At 46.8% G+C, this 18,184-nt stretch overlaps 1 protein-coding gene across 3 annotated transcripts in view; it reads right to left on the bottom strand.

The window, feature by feature from the left end:
- DYRK1A (dual specificity tyrosine phosphorylation regulated kinase 1A) overlaps positions 1-14,221 on the bottom strand; it is a 59,484-nt gene extending 45,263 nt beyond the window's left edge. For all 3 annotated transcript variants that reach the window (XM_075263523.1, XM_075263521.1, XM_075263522.1), the window contains exon 1: positions 13,883-14,221. The gene's annotated coding sequence lies outside the window, so the exon portion shown is untranslated. The remainder of the gene's footprint in view (positions 1-13,882) is intronic.
- Positions 14,222-18,184: the final 3,963 nt, after the last annotated feature.

Below are 18,184 nucleotides of genomic sequence, written 5' to 3'. Positions count from 1 at the left end.
TATCACCCCAGCCCTGCAGGTAGATAGGTTACTGTCACCAGAACCAGCATATCACCCCAGTCCTGCAGGTAGATAGGTTAGTATCACCAGAACCAGCATATCACCCCAGCCCTGTAGATAGATAGGTTAGTATTACTAGGATCAGCATATCACCCCAGTCCTGCAGGTAGATAGGTTAGTATCACCAGAACCAGCATATCACCCCAGTCCTGCAGATAGATATGATATTACAGTTTGTCAATAAGCAAATGAGTCCCTTACCTCTTAGGAGCAATGACAGTACAATTGTTGCTCCCAAGAGATCATCTACATATTGGCAAAAATAACATAACTCAGAGATTCACAAAAGGGAAAGCAGTGATTCAGGTGATCATAACCTATCTGCGGCGCTGGGCTGACACACTGGGTTTTGGTGACACTCCCTTTAAGACTAGCTACATGTGCCCTTATCTTCTGTGAAACATCAAGAAGAGCCAGCCTTTAAGTTACTGTTCAGTCATGAGCCCAAGTATGAAAGACAGCAGCTTAAGTGGTAACTTCCCTGGTATTTATTTTCCTACGATTTTGCTCCTTGGTTTTTTTTTAATCTGTGACTACAGCTTAGCTACAGGGAGTCTGAGACACGCCCCCTTACTCATCATTGGTTACTACAGCTCCGCCTCTTCTGACTGGAAGGAGGACATAATCACAAGCTCAGCACAGGAGCCTCAATATAATATAATTATAATGTATATAATATATCTGTCCCTGTTGCAATAGTGAAGCACAGATTATAAACTACTAGTGTGAAAAAACTCTGCTCATCGGGTGATGTTCACACTTATACCGAGAGTCTACATACATACTTCATTAATACTGGAACTACCTTCCATGATTGTCCCTTAAAGGGGTTTTCCAGGCTTATACATTGATGATTATCACCTAGGACAGGTCACAATTGAAGATCAGTGGTGGTTTGACACCTGGAGAGACAATGGGGAGAGTTCCGCAGAGTCTTCACAGAACTCCAAGCACAGCGCCGTACTGTAACCCCCTTTAAGAGGATATGGAGGATTCCAAAGTCTGCTTTTTCTATGGAAGCAGCGCCACTCTTGTCTAAAGGCTGTGGCTAGTACTGCAGAACTCAGGCAAATGAGGATCAGCTGCAATATCAGATACGGCCCACGGACAAGACTAAGGCCATTTCTTAAGAAATGAAAGTCCAGATAAAGAGATGCATGAAGTTAGAGAGCTGACAGACCATGCCTTTAACTAAAAGACTAGAATATTTAAGCCCACAAACATCATCTTTTTAGAATAATACTTTTTTTTGATCCTTTACGGAAAAACTCAGAAAGGTCAGAAATGGATGGGATGACTCGGACTGACTCACCCGCCCCCGGAAGTGAATCATATGGTAGCATGGAGCGGGAGCAGCTCATCCTCACATTGCAAGTAAACACACAAAAGCCTGCAGGTTACTCCCGATCAGGAGCCTGCTGCAAAAGTCAGCTGCTTTACTGTAGGAGCAAAGTGCTCTGTGCACCCCCTACCTTCATATGGTGGCCTCAGTGGACACAGACAACGCCATGTACAACAACTATACAATCTACTACTCTCTGTTATCAGCTGTTTCAGCAGACTGTAGTACTCTTCTTTGTGTAAGTACACATGCTGGGAGTTGTAGTGTCACAACAGCTGGTGTGCACAATGATGCCGACCCCACGGGCAACACATAAAAATCCCTGCCCCCGATAAGCTCTACTTTGCCTCCAGTTTTAAGAATCTAGTGAACCTTGTGTTGTACAAGAAACTCCACACCGGACCACGGGATGTGTATGGTATCGCCCCTGAATAAACAAAAAAACACAAGTTCTAGACAACCTAGGGATGGCGCTGTTCTTATAATTCTACACAACCCCTTCATATTCTAAAGCCTCATGTACACGACCAAGTACACAGGCACTGTAGGTTCGCCGAGATTTTAATGGAAGGCAATCTGATAAAATCCCCTGGTCTGTATACTTGGGCACGAGGCCTAAGACATCCACACTACAAGGGGCTGTTTTGTAAATTAAACTCATGCCCTAGCCATAGGGACTATCTGCCAAAGGACCCCCCCCCTTCACTGATCAAAAGAGTACCCTCCCCCCCATTTAGGATGGACCGGCAATTGGGTTGCTGGACCAGTCATCTCTATGGACCTACTGGAGAGACGCAGAGTACAGCCTTGACTATCTTTAACAGCCCATAGAGATGAATGGGGTGGCAGTATCGATCCAAACAGGCCTGTTATAGGGATTGGTGTAGGTCCCATGGACTGGGTCTAAGGCTTCATACACTATCTATTATCCTGTGGCTAGCGGTTAAGTTTAATTCAGGGTATAACCCCTTCAACTTTAACACTCAAGAGGTTGCACAGAAATCTTAGGAAATAACCTATGACCCCTCCAAGTCATGAAGATGTCCATCAACGTCTAGGAGTACAACTGCAACAGGGTCAGCACCGGCCGCACAAATACTGACACGAAGAGCGACGCAGCATAACAACGGTTGAGTCTGGAACAGAATGGTTAAGAGATTTCCCTGGTGTGGTTTGGATCCAGTAGGTGGTGCTGCCTTGGCTCCAGGTATGTCCGCTGGCCCATCACACCCTCTGACTTGGCATATATATGTTGCACCGAGGTCAGGGTATAGCCCAATAAGTCTCTTCTAAATGCAACCCTAACCCGACCCACCTGGTTTGATATGGACAAAGGGAAGGGGGTGCCAAATACTAACAGTCCCAGGTGGTGGTGTGGATGCTGGAGTCGATGCAGCGCCCCCTACTAGATCCACACCAGCATCAATCACATGACATTTCCCGTCACATTCTTAATACAAAGCAGAGGTCGCCGCTCATAGGCTCCCTTTTTAAGCAGAGGGTTAGGGTTTGCCTAAATTTTTCCCCAAAACATATTAGGGAGCATCTGTTGTTTCTTTGGGTTACATTTCATTTGGGCACAAAAAATAAAAGGACAAAGTGCACCCCTCAGATCCCCCTCCCCATCACTCCGAAGAAGAGAACGTTTCCCTGTTGCTGCAATTTGCTCACATGTACTGAGGAGACAGCGGAACTGATGGGAAAGCGGTGTATGTTTCCATGGCAACATGAGATCAGGATGCCACTGGTACGCACACAAAGATTACTACTATGTGCACGGCTCCACCAAAAGCTGCATTAACCAAGGCGCAGACGGGGGAGCTTTGTCCTGCACCTGCAGACACCATTTTCAGTGAAATATAATCTAACAATAGACAGGGATAGAAAACTAAATTGTGCCCGGTCAGGACATCGTGTACCTGCTCACCCACTGGAGACCAAACCCTGCGGGCACAAGTACTGGGAGGTACAGGGGCATAAAGAGACCGAGGACATTGGACAGGTGATAAAGGCGGTGGGGGTCCAACAGCTGAATAAAAGAAGGGCTCATGCAAAACCGCCAGACCTACACACCAACTACAGGCGCAACACACCACATGGCCGAAGATCGCAACAGAGAACTTCCTTGCTGTGAATGTCACGACACACCCACTGGGGCGATGTGTTATAGCCAAAGTCGCCATGAAGCCCTAGTCTAAAGCTGGAAGAAATGGTGGGCCTGCCCTAGGGGTCACTGGGCGATGTAGAAGTCGTCCCCCTTCCTGTCCTAGAGAGGAGTTTGTCACCAGTGACTACATTGACTATATGAGGAGCAGGACAATGGTGGCATAATGAGAACATTGGTAGATGATAAAGGCCTAGGGATACCGGGCGGTGGTGGCCATGACTCCTATAGGCTGAAGATAAGCAGGGATCCGACACCCAGGACCTCCAGCAATCTGCCATTTGAAGAGGCTGCATCCTCCTCCCACAATATCAAGTACAGCGCCATACATTGTTCAGTGGCTGGGCTTGGTATTGCAGTTCAGCCCATTCACTTTGAAGCAGGGAGCACACTGCCACTCCAGCAGGGACACCCAGGAACCATATGGTTCATCAGTAAGTCCCATAAAACCTCGGCTTCATTACAGATTTTCCTTGTATTCAATATTAATGGTGAAGGACGTATGGGTATTACTAAGAAAGGGATAGCGAGAGGAGCTGCAATGTACAAAAGGTTCCAGTTCTGGAGGACTCCAGCTAACCTACTATTACATGGACAGGCTATTCATCTGGATGGTGGCCAGGTAATATTACAAGTCCCTGCAGTGGCCGCTGCATAGGTAAGGCATTGGCACCTGCGGCAGGACTTGGAGGAATGTATACTGCAAGGGGCTATGTCCTAAAACCCCTTTGTCCGGCCCCAAACGGATATTTCCTACTGATGATCTGTCAGTAAGTGATCAGTTGTTTTGGGATCAGCTGTGGTGACAAATCTAAAGCAATCTTGACTAGAAGTGGCTTTGGAGCTGAACGTCCATGAGAAGTACACTAGTGTTTACAGGCCATCAATACCACTATCCATCCGGCCAATTTCATCCAGAACACACAAGACAGACAAGGCATGGCTTCTACCGAGATACAGAGATCGCCAAAATAATGGAGGGGAAGAAAGTCAGCCATACAATAAAAGTATAAGCCAAACATCAGAAGCCATTGTGACAACTAAAGGAGTGTTCTGTCACCACAATACTCATCACCTGTCCTTAGGTTGTTTGCATTGCGGCCTCTTCAAAAAACTGAGCAGTGACGGCCCAAGGATGTTGGACCCTTCCCAGCCAAACGCACATTGATGACCTAGGAGAAGTCATCAATACGTCAGTACCAGAAAACCCACAAGAGTCAGGGCCCCAGCAACCGGATATAGACGGCCCATGTAGTCCTGACTTGTAGCCACAGACATCACCTCTCACTACTACTTCAGTTATTGACTCTCCCCCCCCCCCTCCCCCCCTATTGAAAAGATTCGAAACCAGAGACGTTGGGGTCCATAGCAGCAAAATTTAGAAACCTAAGGATAAAGCAGGAACAGGGTGAACAAACAATATAGGCACTGAACAGTGAAAATTCACAACGGACACTGGGTTCCCACCAGCGCCTGAACTCCGCTCTCAGATTTCCGTCTTCTCCATACAGAAGACAGAAACCTGTCATGCAGAGTCCGGCCATAAGCGCCGGTGAGCATTTTATGCTCTCCGTGACGAAACCATTTTTTTTAAAAAAAACCGGACACAGAGTACATGCATAAAACACTCATCGGTGCACACGGGCCAGAGCCTTTTCAAGCCCATTCAAATGAATGGGCTTGAAACATGGCGGCAGGTTTCAGTCTCCTGCCCTGTTTTGTGCAGGAAAAGGAAACCTGCAGAACGGAGTACAGGCGCAGATGTGAACGAGCCTTAAGATTTCCGCTGCCCTTTGGAATATAAGAAACTTTGGAATAGATCTTATTAAAGAAATCCGTTTCCATTTCTACTTAGGCTGAGTAACTTATGACATAGAAGTCTATGGAGAGGAGACAGCTGCTGGAAAAGGCACAAAGACAAACTGCGGCTACTAAGCTCTGCTACACAAGTAGGAAGGCCCTCCTGTATCTACAAGAGAAGACTGCGTAGAAGGAGTCAATAAAGCAAATAACCTTCTCCTTCCCCGAATCTGTAGACTTCTATATATGAGGCAAATATGGAAATAAATAAGGAGGAGAGCGGCCTAATCGGTAGAGAAGGAAACATTTCTTTTGTATATATCTTACAAAGTTTCTTCTATTCACCTGTACTACTCCTTTATGTCAAGTGCTTTTAGAACTAGACATGCACTTAAAGGAGCACTCCGACTGCCCCTCCATGTACCCTGACAATCTCTCACAATATAGCTTGCTATACATTGACTTCAAAGGTCTCGATTACTATTTTAAGAAGGATCTCAAGTGGTCCAAAATCTTCCGAATACATAACACAAGTGGCCAAGTTTAGAAATACATTATAAACCTAGGATTGCTTGCTAAGTCTCACTGCCGACTGGAGACCAGGGACTGTTGTAAACGAACCAACGGATGAGAAGACCTCTAGGATAAATACCAAAACGTAAAAAAAACGTTCCAAGCAGGAGTTAAAAAACGCCATAGATGTCGGTCTCTACAGGTGACACTTCTATGTTACTCATGTTTCTCTTTGGCGGATTGTGGCTCAGCTCCTCTACAGCAGAGCTGTGATCTGTCACTACAGTTTTACTACACTGCCAACAAGTAGTCTGAGCCACGCCCCCACCCCATCAAGCTGCTGCTTTCACATTCCCTTCAAGAAGCAACTGAATGACAACGGCCATTTTTAGCACCTATGGCGCCATAAGGGTGCATTCACACTACGTATACTGAAGCTTATTCTGAACGTAAAACACGTTCAGAATAAGCGGCGTATAAAGCAGTTCCATTCATTACTATGGGAGCCGGCATACGAGCGCTCCCCATAGAAATGAATGGGCTGCATCTTCCACTGCAAGCAGTCCCATTGAAGTGAATGGGAAGTGCCGGCGTGTACGGGTCGGCATGAGCAGAGCTTGCCGTACACGCCGGCACTTCCCATTCACTTCAATGGGACTGCTCGCAGTGAAAGAAGCAGCCCATTCATTTCTATAGGGAGCGCTCGCATGCCGGCTCCCATAGAAATGAATGGGAAGTGTTCGGCAGCCCTGCTGTAACGCCGGCGTGTACGGCTGTGATACACGCTGGCGTTACGTAGTGTGAATGCACCCTAATTCTGTCACAGGGTCACATATCTGGTCTTTCCTTCCAGGCTGTCCAGAGATCACATGGTCAACGCCTTAAAATATTTTGGGAATCCACGGGCAGAAGCAGCAAGATCAACTGACACAGCTCTGACATCTGCAGTGTTCCTACACACGGTTAAAAGGGTTCTTTTTATTATATTATACAATTATTAATATTGAATAATAATTAGATGTCGTTTGTTATATATTAACAGGAATCAATTGCTGGCCGTGTGATGAATTAAGAGGGTCTTTCCTGCTTAGGTCTGACTATGGCGGCCAGGCATTTGTGAAGGAGTCGGAGTCAGCGTCGCTGGTTTGGCCACGTCATGGATCTGTGGTGGAACAGTACTCACCCTTAAAGCAGTTACGGCCGATGTTGCCCAATCCTACCTACGTTGACAATACTTTATCATGGGCATTGGATGACCCCAACAGTCACTTAATGGACAACTGGTCATACTGGGATGAAGACTAGGGCTATGCGGCATCTTTAGCCACAAGACCAAAGATGGTCATGTCGCCCTACAACCCCTTTACTAATATAAGTGAACATGGGAAGAATATGCAAATCTGTCTCCCAAGATGTAAACAGGGAGACAGTGCCTCTGTTTTGCTGCCCTTTGCAGCAAAACAGAGGCACTGTCTCCCTGTTTACATCTTGGGAGACAGATTTGCATATTCTTCCCATGTTCCCTTGCAGTGGAGCAGCTATGGCTGTACAAGTCTCCACACACCTGAGAAGGTGGTCTCTCCCTAAGGAGTGACGTTATCCCCATAATATAAGTGAGTGGAGTTGCGATTCAGAGAGCGCCGTTTCTTCACGTGACTACGAGTTGTGGCCAAAGTCACCATGTAGCCCTACCCTTATTTACCTCAGTCCCGCTAGAAGTCCATCGCATCATCCACCTCAGTTTGTCAGGATTTTTAGGACTTTCCCTGCGTAAGTGATAAGGTGAAGCCACATTTCCCACGAATTAATTTATGTAGATCACATTTAGAGAACCTGTTTTGCAAGCGTCAGGCTCGAATCTATCTGTGGCACTCTAAACAGGAAGCAGAGACGCTGGAAAATACCGTATTCAGTGCAAGTCCAAAGGAGTGACCCAAAGAAATGGACATTTAAGAACATAGTCAGATCTAGGCTTAATACCGAGCTCTATCCTCTCCTGGACAGTCTAGGTAGTCATAAACCCAATCTGATAGCTTAAAGGGTTTTACCAAGATCATAATAATGACGGCGTACCCTTAGGACAGGCCCCCAATATAAGACTGGTGGAAGAAACACATTTGGACAACCCAGCCGCTCAGATGTTTGCAGTGACGGGGCACATGGCGAAGCAGTGCCGCCTCTATCATTCACATGGCTTCATCTCAGTCACTTTCTATCTGATTCCTAGAATACCGCCGCGCTCGTACTATATATACGGCATGATATTCAGACTACCGTACACAGCACTCAGCGCAAACCAGGGTGACACAAAACACAGAAGGCTTTAGGATCACCTTATGTAATGCTCTGATGGATTGTTATACATGTGCAGGGGAAAAGACATAGAAAAAAAACTTTTGCAACCATTTTTTTTGCCCCAATCCATCTTAAACAAAAACTATTTCTGCCAAAGATATTGATTAAAAACTTCCTACGGTTTTATTTATACAGCTGTTATTTGAAGTCAAGCATCTCCATGGTGACAGACAACAAACATACGGTGTGTAGTCTGATCCCGCAGTCACACTTTATTCCATCAGTTTCCCTATTTCTTGGAAATCGCCTAAACGTATGCGAATGTAAAGATGGAGTAAAGTAGGAGTGTGAGATAAGATTATACGGGGATTGGTTACCGCCTGTTACCACGGACATCAATAGGTCAACGGCGCTGTAGGCCCTGAACTATAGAAAATTTGGAAATTAAGACTTATAGCAAATAAATGGCTGTTTTCTTTTTAGATGTATATGGGATAAGTAAACTAACGTTGCGATTCCCCCATAGCTGAAGGAAAGAAGTTGCACTATAAAGTCAGGAGAAAGCTGGATGACACAACTAAGGTGAAAACCATTAAGAGCAGATACCGATGGCCTATCCTTATAATAGGATCTCCAGTATTAGAGCCATGGCACCCGCGCTGATCAGATATCTACATAGTGTACGGAGCTGGATGCAGAGGGCTCAGTACACTGGTTATGGTGTAATACCACAGCACAGCCACTACACAGTGTACAGAACTGTTTGTTTCCAGCTCCATACAGCTGATCAGTGGGGGCGCTGGGTGTTGGACCCCACCAATAGGATATGGATCACCAATCCTAAGGATAGGGCATCACAATGCAGTCACGGACATCCCCTTAAAAAGGACCATAGACCTCATAATGACCAGAATATTATATTCTGAGATTCAGGAAACTTTCTTTAACGAAACATTCACGTTGAATATTTCTGAAATACGTACAACTATGTCTTTCCTTCTAAACTTTTTGCCTACTTTAAGTTCCTTACAACTATGGAGTTATTTCCACCACCGTGTACTCGCTTTATGGCAAAGCTGAAAAGTTTCTAACTTATGTTTGTGTTTTCTCACCATACTGGCACAAACTTCTCAGTAGATGTCACCAAACACACACGTACATATGTAGACACGAGCGGGTCAATACCAGGGTCTATACAAACTGTAGTGAGTCCATCCTTATAAATGTCTCCCATGTATACCCCAAGATGCCAGTAAAAACTAGAGCAGGATACTCCAGAGAGTTAGATAAAAGGTATATCCATAGGTACCAGCTGATGGGTGACAACTGGATTGGCCTTTAGGTCTCCTGTTGCCAAAGCAGACCCTATGGATACGTTTGGATTGCAGAGATTCCTGTAGATAAGAATCCTAACCAGTGAACCCCTAAAAGTTGCTACCTAGCTGAGGGCACCAGGGACAGGCGGCCCCAAGATCGAACCCATTTCATTGATAGTTAGTACCAGAGCGGAGTCACAGCCTACTGGGAAAGGATCTTCAGATGACAAAACCTGGGAAGACATCGCAGTGGTCTACATAACTTCCATAGACATCAATAACGCCCCAGTATGATAGAAAGTGGCTCTCGTACCACAAGGTATATATAAAAAGGGGTATTTTGGATATCTCCAGGCCTGGAACTGTGTGACTGGTGGGGGATCCAGTAGTCAGACCTGATCAAGTATGTGCCACATTGACACCTAACACTACAGGACGGGGGGGACACAGAAAAGTACAGTAACCTGCCGCTCCATTCATTCTGGGCATTTGTTTTGTTATTGGTGGTGGTCCCAGTGGTCAGACCCCCTCAATTATCCTCTATCCTGTGGGTAGGGAATAGCTTACGATACCTCCGAGGCCTGGTCACACAGCAGAAGAGCAATATGGTTAAGAATAATTGGAACGAGCTACATAGGGCCCCCAACCTATAGGAAGTGGTCACCTGTCACAAGGGCCGGATAACTCAATCCTTCATGTGAGTGACAGCAAAGGTGCAAACCAGTGGAAAGTCTCCCTGTCTTCGGGGCTCAAAGGGGTGATCCAGTCAGATGAAGGTCACTTCCTTTTCCTAGGATTTCATTTTTTTTTTATTCTGGACCGGAGGGGGGGTCTGGGTTACGTAATCAGTTCCTGGCCCCCAGGTCACTTACTCCACCCCCTCTTCAGTTTCAGAAGATAGTTGGAGATAGTTACTTGTTCTATGGGGTCTGACTTTACTATAGAGTCTCACTACAACCCCTTCAAAGGGTTATCCAAAACTAAGGTTAGGACAACAATATGAAATAGGTAAGGGTCCGGCTCTGAGCCCTCCCACCAAAGCAACTGTCCGATGGGACACCAGTGTTCAGGGCAGCACTGCCCCCCCCATTTACTAGCCACAGTTCCATGCTTTTAGTATGGGACAACCTAATACAAGTCATTACCACAGGTATGGCCCTGTGCCTAGTAAACAATGACGGGGCTGCTGAGCTCGCTGATGCCCCAAACAGCTGATCAGTGACCCCTTTAATCCTAAACACACTTATAGGGGCAGTCTTCACCCTCTTCCCAGGAAGCATAGCCTTTAAGACTTCCTATACAACTACTCAAACAACAGCCCCTACAGCTCCTAGCTCGTTCATACCACTACCCCTGAGGGGCAAGAGCCCCGAAACAGCTGCCTGCAGATGGGTCACTTTCCTTACCAAGAAGACTCTGACATGGCTTACAGTCTAAGGCCAGCAAAAAGTTAGACTTATACAGCAGCTTCCTCCAACAGGGGGCACTAGACAGGCAGCTACCAAAACTGTGTCCTAAACAACCCTGACACCAGAAGAGGGCACTCCGCTTTACCACAGGGGCCCGCCAGCGTTACGTTCACTTCCAGTCAGTGAATGAAAATCCTATTTACATCAAGACTCGGATTGTCTACTCCTGCTAAGAGCTGAGGTTTCGTCACAATGTATCAGTGTAGATAAACACAGAAATTTGTCCTGTCCGTATTGATACGTAGTAACAAACCCTCAGCTTGGAGAAGCCCAGGGTCAAGATGTAAACAATGAACGCATGTGCGCAATAGCATAAGATTTCAGAAGTTCTCATGACGCCGTGTCATTCCTTTAAAGGGGTATTCTATAGGATTGGCGATAAATGCTACACAAGTGGGGGGTCTGACAACTGGGACCACCATCCACCCACCCCTCCAGTATTGAAAACCCTGCTTTAGGAGAGTCTGACTGCCACAGCTTTAGTATATATCACCTATCCGGCAGATGTGGGGTCTGGAGTGCCCCTTTAAGGCACAAGGACCACCGTACAAAACACATGGCTACATTTTCACGTGCACAAAACAGTCCGAAACTTTAGATCTTAAGTATCTGAACACGTCCCTACGACAGAGACATTTTCCAGTAACTTTGTCCACATTTCTGCACTTTTTTAGCCCCCATAACAGTAACGTGTCGTGTCGGATCACCATGGGTTCACCCTGTGCTAAACTTAGGTCACAGCCTAGAGCTGACAAACAAGAAACCAGACGCCTCCGACCAGCAATAATAAGCAACTGGAGCCTCATAACCCGGCGCTACACCTCCGACAACACAAACACGTACATAAACCTGTACACAAACGTGTGCTATACGCTACACAACCCATGTGAGACCCCCCCCCCCTCCGATGCCCACTCATGAGCCTATCAGCTGTTGTGTTACAGGACTGACGGCCAACGAACATCGCGCCGAATGACGGCGTGACACGAGGTTTTTCTGGGACCTGTACAGGACTACAAGCTGTGATACTACAACCCTCAGCAGGCTTGTCTGGAAACATCTGATGGACTTCAGCTGAAGCGACTACAACTCCCAGCAAGCACAGACCACAGGGCTGCAACTAGTTAAACTTTAACTCTTAGTATCGCTCTTCAGAGCATGCTGGAGGTTGTAGTCGCACAAGTTGGACCCGTTACAACGAGGAATGAAAAACGCACAACTCTTCTACCTCAAGGATCCAACTTGTCGAACTACAATCTCCAGCATTCCCTCTAGGGTGTTACAAGGCATGCTGGGATTTATAGTTGCACTGGCTGCAGTCCTGTGGTCTATAGTTTTGGGACTGCAGCCACTGCCACTATAACTCGCAGCATTCCCTGACAGGCGGCAGCATACAGGGCATTCTGGAGGTTGTAGTTCCACAAGGAGACCCTGCACGATCATGAATCAGAAACTGCACAACTCTTAAAGGGTCCCAGGCATGAAGGTGCCGTATGCAACTTGTGAGACGACAACTTCCGGCATGTCCCATGGCTCTGTAGATGCAGCTGACAGCCTGCTGGGAGTTGTAGTTCCACAAGTAGCACCCAGTACGATCATGAATGAAAACTGTACAACTCTTCTGACTTAAAGGTCACATTCAGGACAGCACCGGGTGCTACTTGTGGAACTACAACCACCAGCAGGCGCTGTCAAAGAGCTATGGAACATCCGTATATGCTGGGAGTTATAGTCCCACTGGAATCCAACTATATCAATTCAAAGGTCTCCAGATTATAGACACTATAACTCCCAGCATGCTGTGAAAGCCCAGGCTCTCTAGATACAGCAGACAGGGCATGCTGGAGGTTGTAGTTCCACAAGTAGCACTCAAAACAACCATGAACGGGAGCTGTGCAACATTCATTCACAATTCTGTCCAGTGCAACTTGCGACACTACAACCTCCAGCATGCCCTGTTGTCTGTATCTAGAGGGCATGCTGGAGATTGTAGTTCCACAAGTAGCATCCAATGCAAACATGAATGGGCAGTAAGTCATGAATGAACTCTGCACAGCCTGTGTCGGATGCAACTTGTGCAACTACAACCCCCAGCATGCCCTGTCAGCGACATTTAGACTTGCTGGAGGTTGTAGTTCTATAAGTAGCACCTGGTACAATCCTATACGGGATGGTGCACATTTCATTCACGACTGTGTTGGGTACAACTTGTGTGACTACAACTCCCAGCATGCCTCGTCAGCTGCTGCTAGACCGCCACAGGGCGAGCTGGAGGTTGTAGTTCCACAGGTTGCACCCGACACAATCCTAAACATACAAGGGACACACATGACACCAAATACCCCCCCAAAAACATCCCAATCAGCATCCTACTCCCCCCCCCCCAACCCCAGGACGCCACACGACATAAACTAACCCGTGCGGGACCTCACATCCATCCGTGTCACGGTGACAACCCCCGAATCCTATACATCACCGGCGTCACATGTGATCCTATACGGACTGAGTCAGAGCAAATGACAGCTCTGTCACCATGCTGAATCATAGATTTGCAACCGAAAAAAAAAAAAAAAAAAATCTGAGCAAATGACACATCGGCGAGCGTGCAAACGGGTGAATCATACACGTCCTGGGGTCGGAGAGGGGGGGGGGGATTTGCAAAAAATAAAAATAAAAATGGTAACGGGTGCAAGGTCTATACATGTCTATGGATATATGGGGATCTCTAGCCACACCCACAGGCTCTATGGATTAATAAGCATTGCCCCCCCATACCCAAAAAAAAAAAAAAAATTGCCTCCCCCCTCCCCTCTCTCTGGAGGAGGCCGGTGGTTGCCTTGGCGGCACCTTAAACAAATGTAATGTCACCAGCTATAAGGAGCCCCCCAGGTAGCCACTTATAGGGGGGCTCTGCCCGGCTTACCCGTGTCCTCCTCTGCTGCTCGCCAGAACACGCAGCTCTCCAGTCACATCGAGCACACGGCGGTGTCCGGGGCCTGAGAGGCGGCGGCGGCGATGATGGTGATGATGATGGTGATGATGGTGGTGGTGAGCCGGTCTCCTCACACAGCCCTCCCGCTCAGCATCCCCAGCTCTCCCCGCCTGCCGCTGCTGCCACTGCCGCTCATAGCCCGGTGCAGAGATCCCACACAGTCCGCTGCTGCTGCCACTGGGTGAGGAGGAGGCGGCGGCGGTTGTTCCTCGGGTCCCGGCCGTATACAGGATGAAGGAAGGGAGGGGGGAGGGGGAGTCACAAAATGGCGCGCGTTTCCAAAGCTGCGGAGCAAGGGAGGAGGAGGGAAACAAGGAGGAGGAGGGAAACAAGGAGGAGGAGGAGGAGGACGGGGAAACCACCACCGCCTCCTCACACACCGAGCGCCACCGGATACCGAGCCCGCGACAACAGCCCTCACCACACCTCCTCCCTCACCCCCGCCGCCATCTTTACCTCAGCCTAACCAATAACGCCTCATGAAAAATTTTATTCACATTATTATCGCCTTCTATTATTATTATTATTGTGATAGGTTATTATCGTGATAGATTCACCATGACGGGGAGGGGGGAGTGTGAGGAAGGGGGGGGGGGAAGACTAACAAAATGGCGGCGACAAGAGCGTGTTACCATAGCGACTGTCAATCAGCGCCAAAGTCCCCCGGATGCGCCATGACGTCAGCAGCTCGCCGCTGCTGTGGTCAAGGCGGTGACGAGGGGAGGGAGGGGTCACGTGATTGGGAGTGGGCGGGGATAGGAAAAAAAAAAACCGGCTGGGGCGTGAGCTCGGGAGCTAATAAACAGAGTTATGTAAATCTAGTGTTTGTCAGATGGGGAGGGCGGCGCGGTCGGGCGGGAGGGGGAAACGGATCCTGGTGACTTGTGGAAACGGGGTCACTGGCAGTCATGTGATTGGGTCTGGGCTATACTTCAGAGCTGCAGTTCATAATTCTGCTTCAGGTCAGGGCTGACATGTCCCAGTATTCCTTGTTGGTTCAGGGTCTAAGATTTTAATGGGGCGTTCCAGGGAGTCTGTCGTTGGGTTCTGGGTCGGTTCTGACCCTGGATCACATGATCAAAATGGGTTCCTGATTTGCCCCGCCTCCTCTCCTGTGCTCACCTGTAATATTGGGGTTGTATACAGGTAAGTAGCTGTCACCACCGGAGAGGACATGGGGTCCAGGTACTGGTTCTGGTCATGTGAGCCTAGAACCCCCCTAGCTTTGGTGCCTAAAAACGCCAGAGGAAGTGAGTGATAGAGAACCCCTTTAAGGGAGTGTCTGACAACAAGCTTGTTGACAGTTTCCAGTAGCGACTACCATAGCTGTGGCCCTGCAGCACGGCCTATGGATAAGTGGCAATACTGCTGTGTAGACACAACGTAGATGGCGCCCCCTACAGCCATGAATTTTAGTAATGATAGAGGAGAACATAACTTTAGGGCTGTCATGTTATGGCTCAGTATTGGAGGCTGGTGTGGTGCACCTTCTCTACAACATAAGAAGGCGCAAATATTATATATAACTCCGGGTGAGTGGCGGGTGGTTGCAAATTTAGCTTCAAGTTGCGCCTCTGGCTCCCATAACATTGCAGACAAGCCACATTCACCGGTCATTGAGTGTTCAGATAATACTGCTATACAGTGCTCTGAGTGTTATAAAATACCCAGATAGTGCCATTCATAATCCCAATAAATAATACTGCTATACAGTGCTCAGGGCACCATGAAATACCCAGATAGTGCCATTCATAATCCCAATAAATAATACTGCTATACAGTGCTCAGGGCACCATGAAATACCCAGATAGTGCCATTCATAATCCCAATAAATAATACTGCTATACAGTGCTCAGGGCACCATGAAATACCCAGATAGGGCCATTCATTATCGTAATGCATTAAGTGGTCAGATAAATAATACTGCTATACAGTGCTCACAGAGTGTCGTAATCACTATTGATACTAGTATTGCAGGGGTTAAATGGACAGTATTAGAGATTTCTCTGCAGATGTATAAATGCACTGCTCTAAGGTTCAGCTGCCAGCACTCAACATGTACAGTGAAGTAGGAAAAGGGTTAATAAGTGCATGTTGGCCAAAAGTATTGGCACCCCAGCAATTCTGTCAGATAATACTCATGTTCTTCCAGAAAATGATTGCAAGCACAAACTCTTTGGTATTATTATCTTCATTTAATTCAATTCAATGGAAAACCACAAAAAGAATTGTCAAAAAGCCAAATTGGATATAATTCCACACCAAATATAAAAAAGGGGGTGGACAAAAGTATTGGCACTGTTTAAAAAATCATGTAATGTTCTCTAATTTGTGTAATTAACAGCACCTGTTACTTACCTGAGGCACCTAACAGGTGGTGGCAATAACTAAATCACACTTGTAGGCAGCTGAAATGGATTAAAGTTGACTCAACCTCTGTCCTGTGTCCTTGTGTGTACCACATTGAGCATGGAGAAAAGAAAAGACCAAAGAACTGTCTGAGGACTTGAGAAGCAAAATTGTGAGGAAGCATGAGCAATCTCAAGGCTACAAGTCCATCTCCAAAGACCTGAATGTTCCTGTGTCTACCATGCGCAGTGTCATCAAGAAGTGTAAAGCCCATGGCACTGTGGCTAACCTCTCTAGATGTGGACGGAAAAGAAAAATTGACGAGAGATTTTGACCCCACTTCTTACCCAGAGACATAAAAAAGCCAGGCTGGAGTTTGCCAAAACTTACCTGAGAAAGCCAAAAACGTTTTGGAAGAATGTTCTCTGGTCAGATGAGACAAAAGTAGGAAAAGGCCTCAACATAGAGATTACAGGAAAAAAAAGAGGCCTTCAAAGAAAAGAACACGGTCCCTACAGTCAGACACGGCGGAGGGTCCCTGATGTTTTGGGGTTGCTTTGCTGCCTCTGGCACTGGACTGCTTGACCGTGTGCATGGCATTATGAAGTCTGAAGTCGACCAATACATTGTGCAGCATAATGTAGGGCCAGTGTGAGAAAGCTGGGTCTCCCTCAGAGGTCTGGGGTCTTCCAGTAGGACAATGACCCAAAACACACTTCAGGTCAGCACTAGAAAATGGTGGTGAGAGAAAGCCCTGGAGACTTGTAAAGTGGCAGCAATGAGTCCAGACCTGAATCCCATAGAACACCTGTGGGGGAGGAGATCTCTTGATGGCAGTTTGGAGAAGGCCCCCTTCACATCTCAGGGGGGACCTGGAGCAGTTTGCCAAAGAAGAATGGTCTAAACTTCCAGCAGAGCCTTGTAAGAAACTCATTGCTGGTTACCGGAAGCGGTTGTGCGCAGTTATTGTGTCTAAAGGTTGTGCTACCAAGTATTAGGCTGAGGGGGCCAATACTTTTGTCCGGCCCGTTTTTGGAGTTTTGTGTAAAATGATCAATGATTTGACTTTTTTTTTATTCTCTTTTGTGTTTTTTAATTGCAAGCAAAATAAATGAAGATATTACCAAAGAGTTTGTGCTTGTAATCATTTTCTGGAAGAACACGAGTATTATCTGACAGAATTGCAGGGGGGCCAATAATTTTGGCCAACACTGTAAATAGTACATGTAGTGCCAGACATTACCTAAATGAATACTACATGTAGTGACGAAATAGTGCCAGACATTACCCAAATAAATAGTGCACAGAGTGGCCATGTACTGCCTACAGCACCCATATAAAAATTGCCAAATAGTAACCATAGATAGGGGACATGGTCCCAATACAAAGATATGACCCCCTTAAAAAGGGAGGGGATGTATTAGACAGAAAGTGAATAGTCAGTTCTGTTAGGAGCAAAGAATCGGGCAAGGGGTAATGATTCTGAGTGACTGCGACAAGGACCAAATTGTGACACCGTGTCTCCAAATCTGCAGATCTTTTTTTTAAGTGTAGATTGTGAGCCCCATATAGGGATCACAATGTACATTTTTTCCTATCAGTATGTCTTTGTAGTATGAGAGGAAATCCACACAAACACAGGGGGGAGAACATACAAACTCCTTGCAGATGTTGTTCTTAGCGGGATTCGAACCCAGGACTCCAGTGCCAAAAGGCTACAGTGCTAACCACTGAGCCACCGTGTTGCCCCTAAATCTGCAGATCTTGTGGGGTGACAACCAGTTAACCGGCGGCAGGTATGTGAGCACAGGACATTGTTTTATTTGTTTTCTTGTCAGATTTTATTACTTTAATATAAATTGTTTTATTTTAATAATCAGATTT

The sequence above is a fragment of the Leptodactylus fuscus genome, chromosome 2 (genome assembly GCF_031893055.1).
Source record: "Leptodactylus fuscus isolate aLepFus1 chromosome 2, aLepFus1.hap2, whole genome shotgun sequence".
Classification (NCBI taxonomy): domain Eukaryota; kingdom Metazoa; phylum Chordata; class Amphibia; order Anura; family Leptodactylidae; genus Leptodactylus; species Leptodactylus fuscus.
Note: the sequence above shows the minus strand (reverse complement) of the source record. Positions and strands in the feature narration are given on the sequence as shown.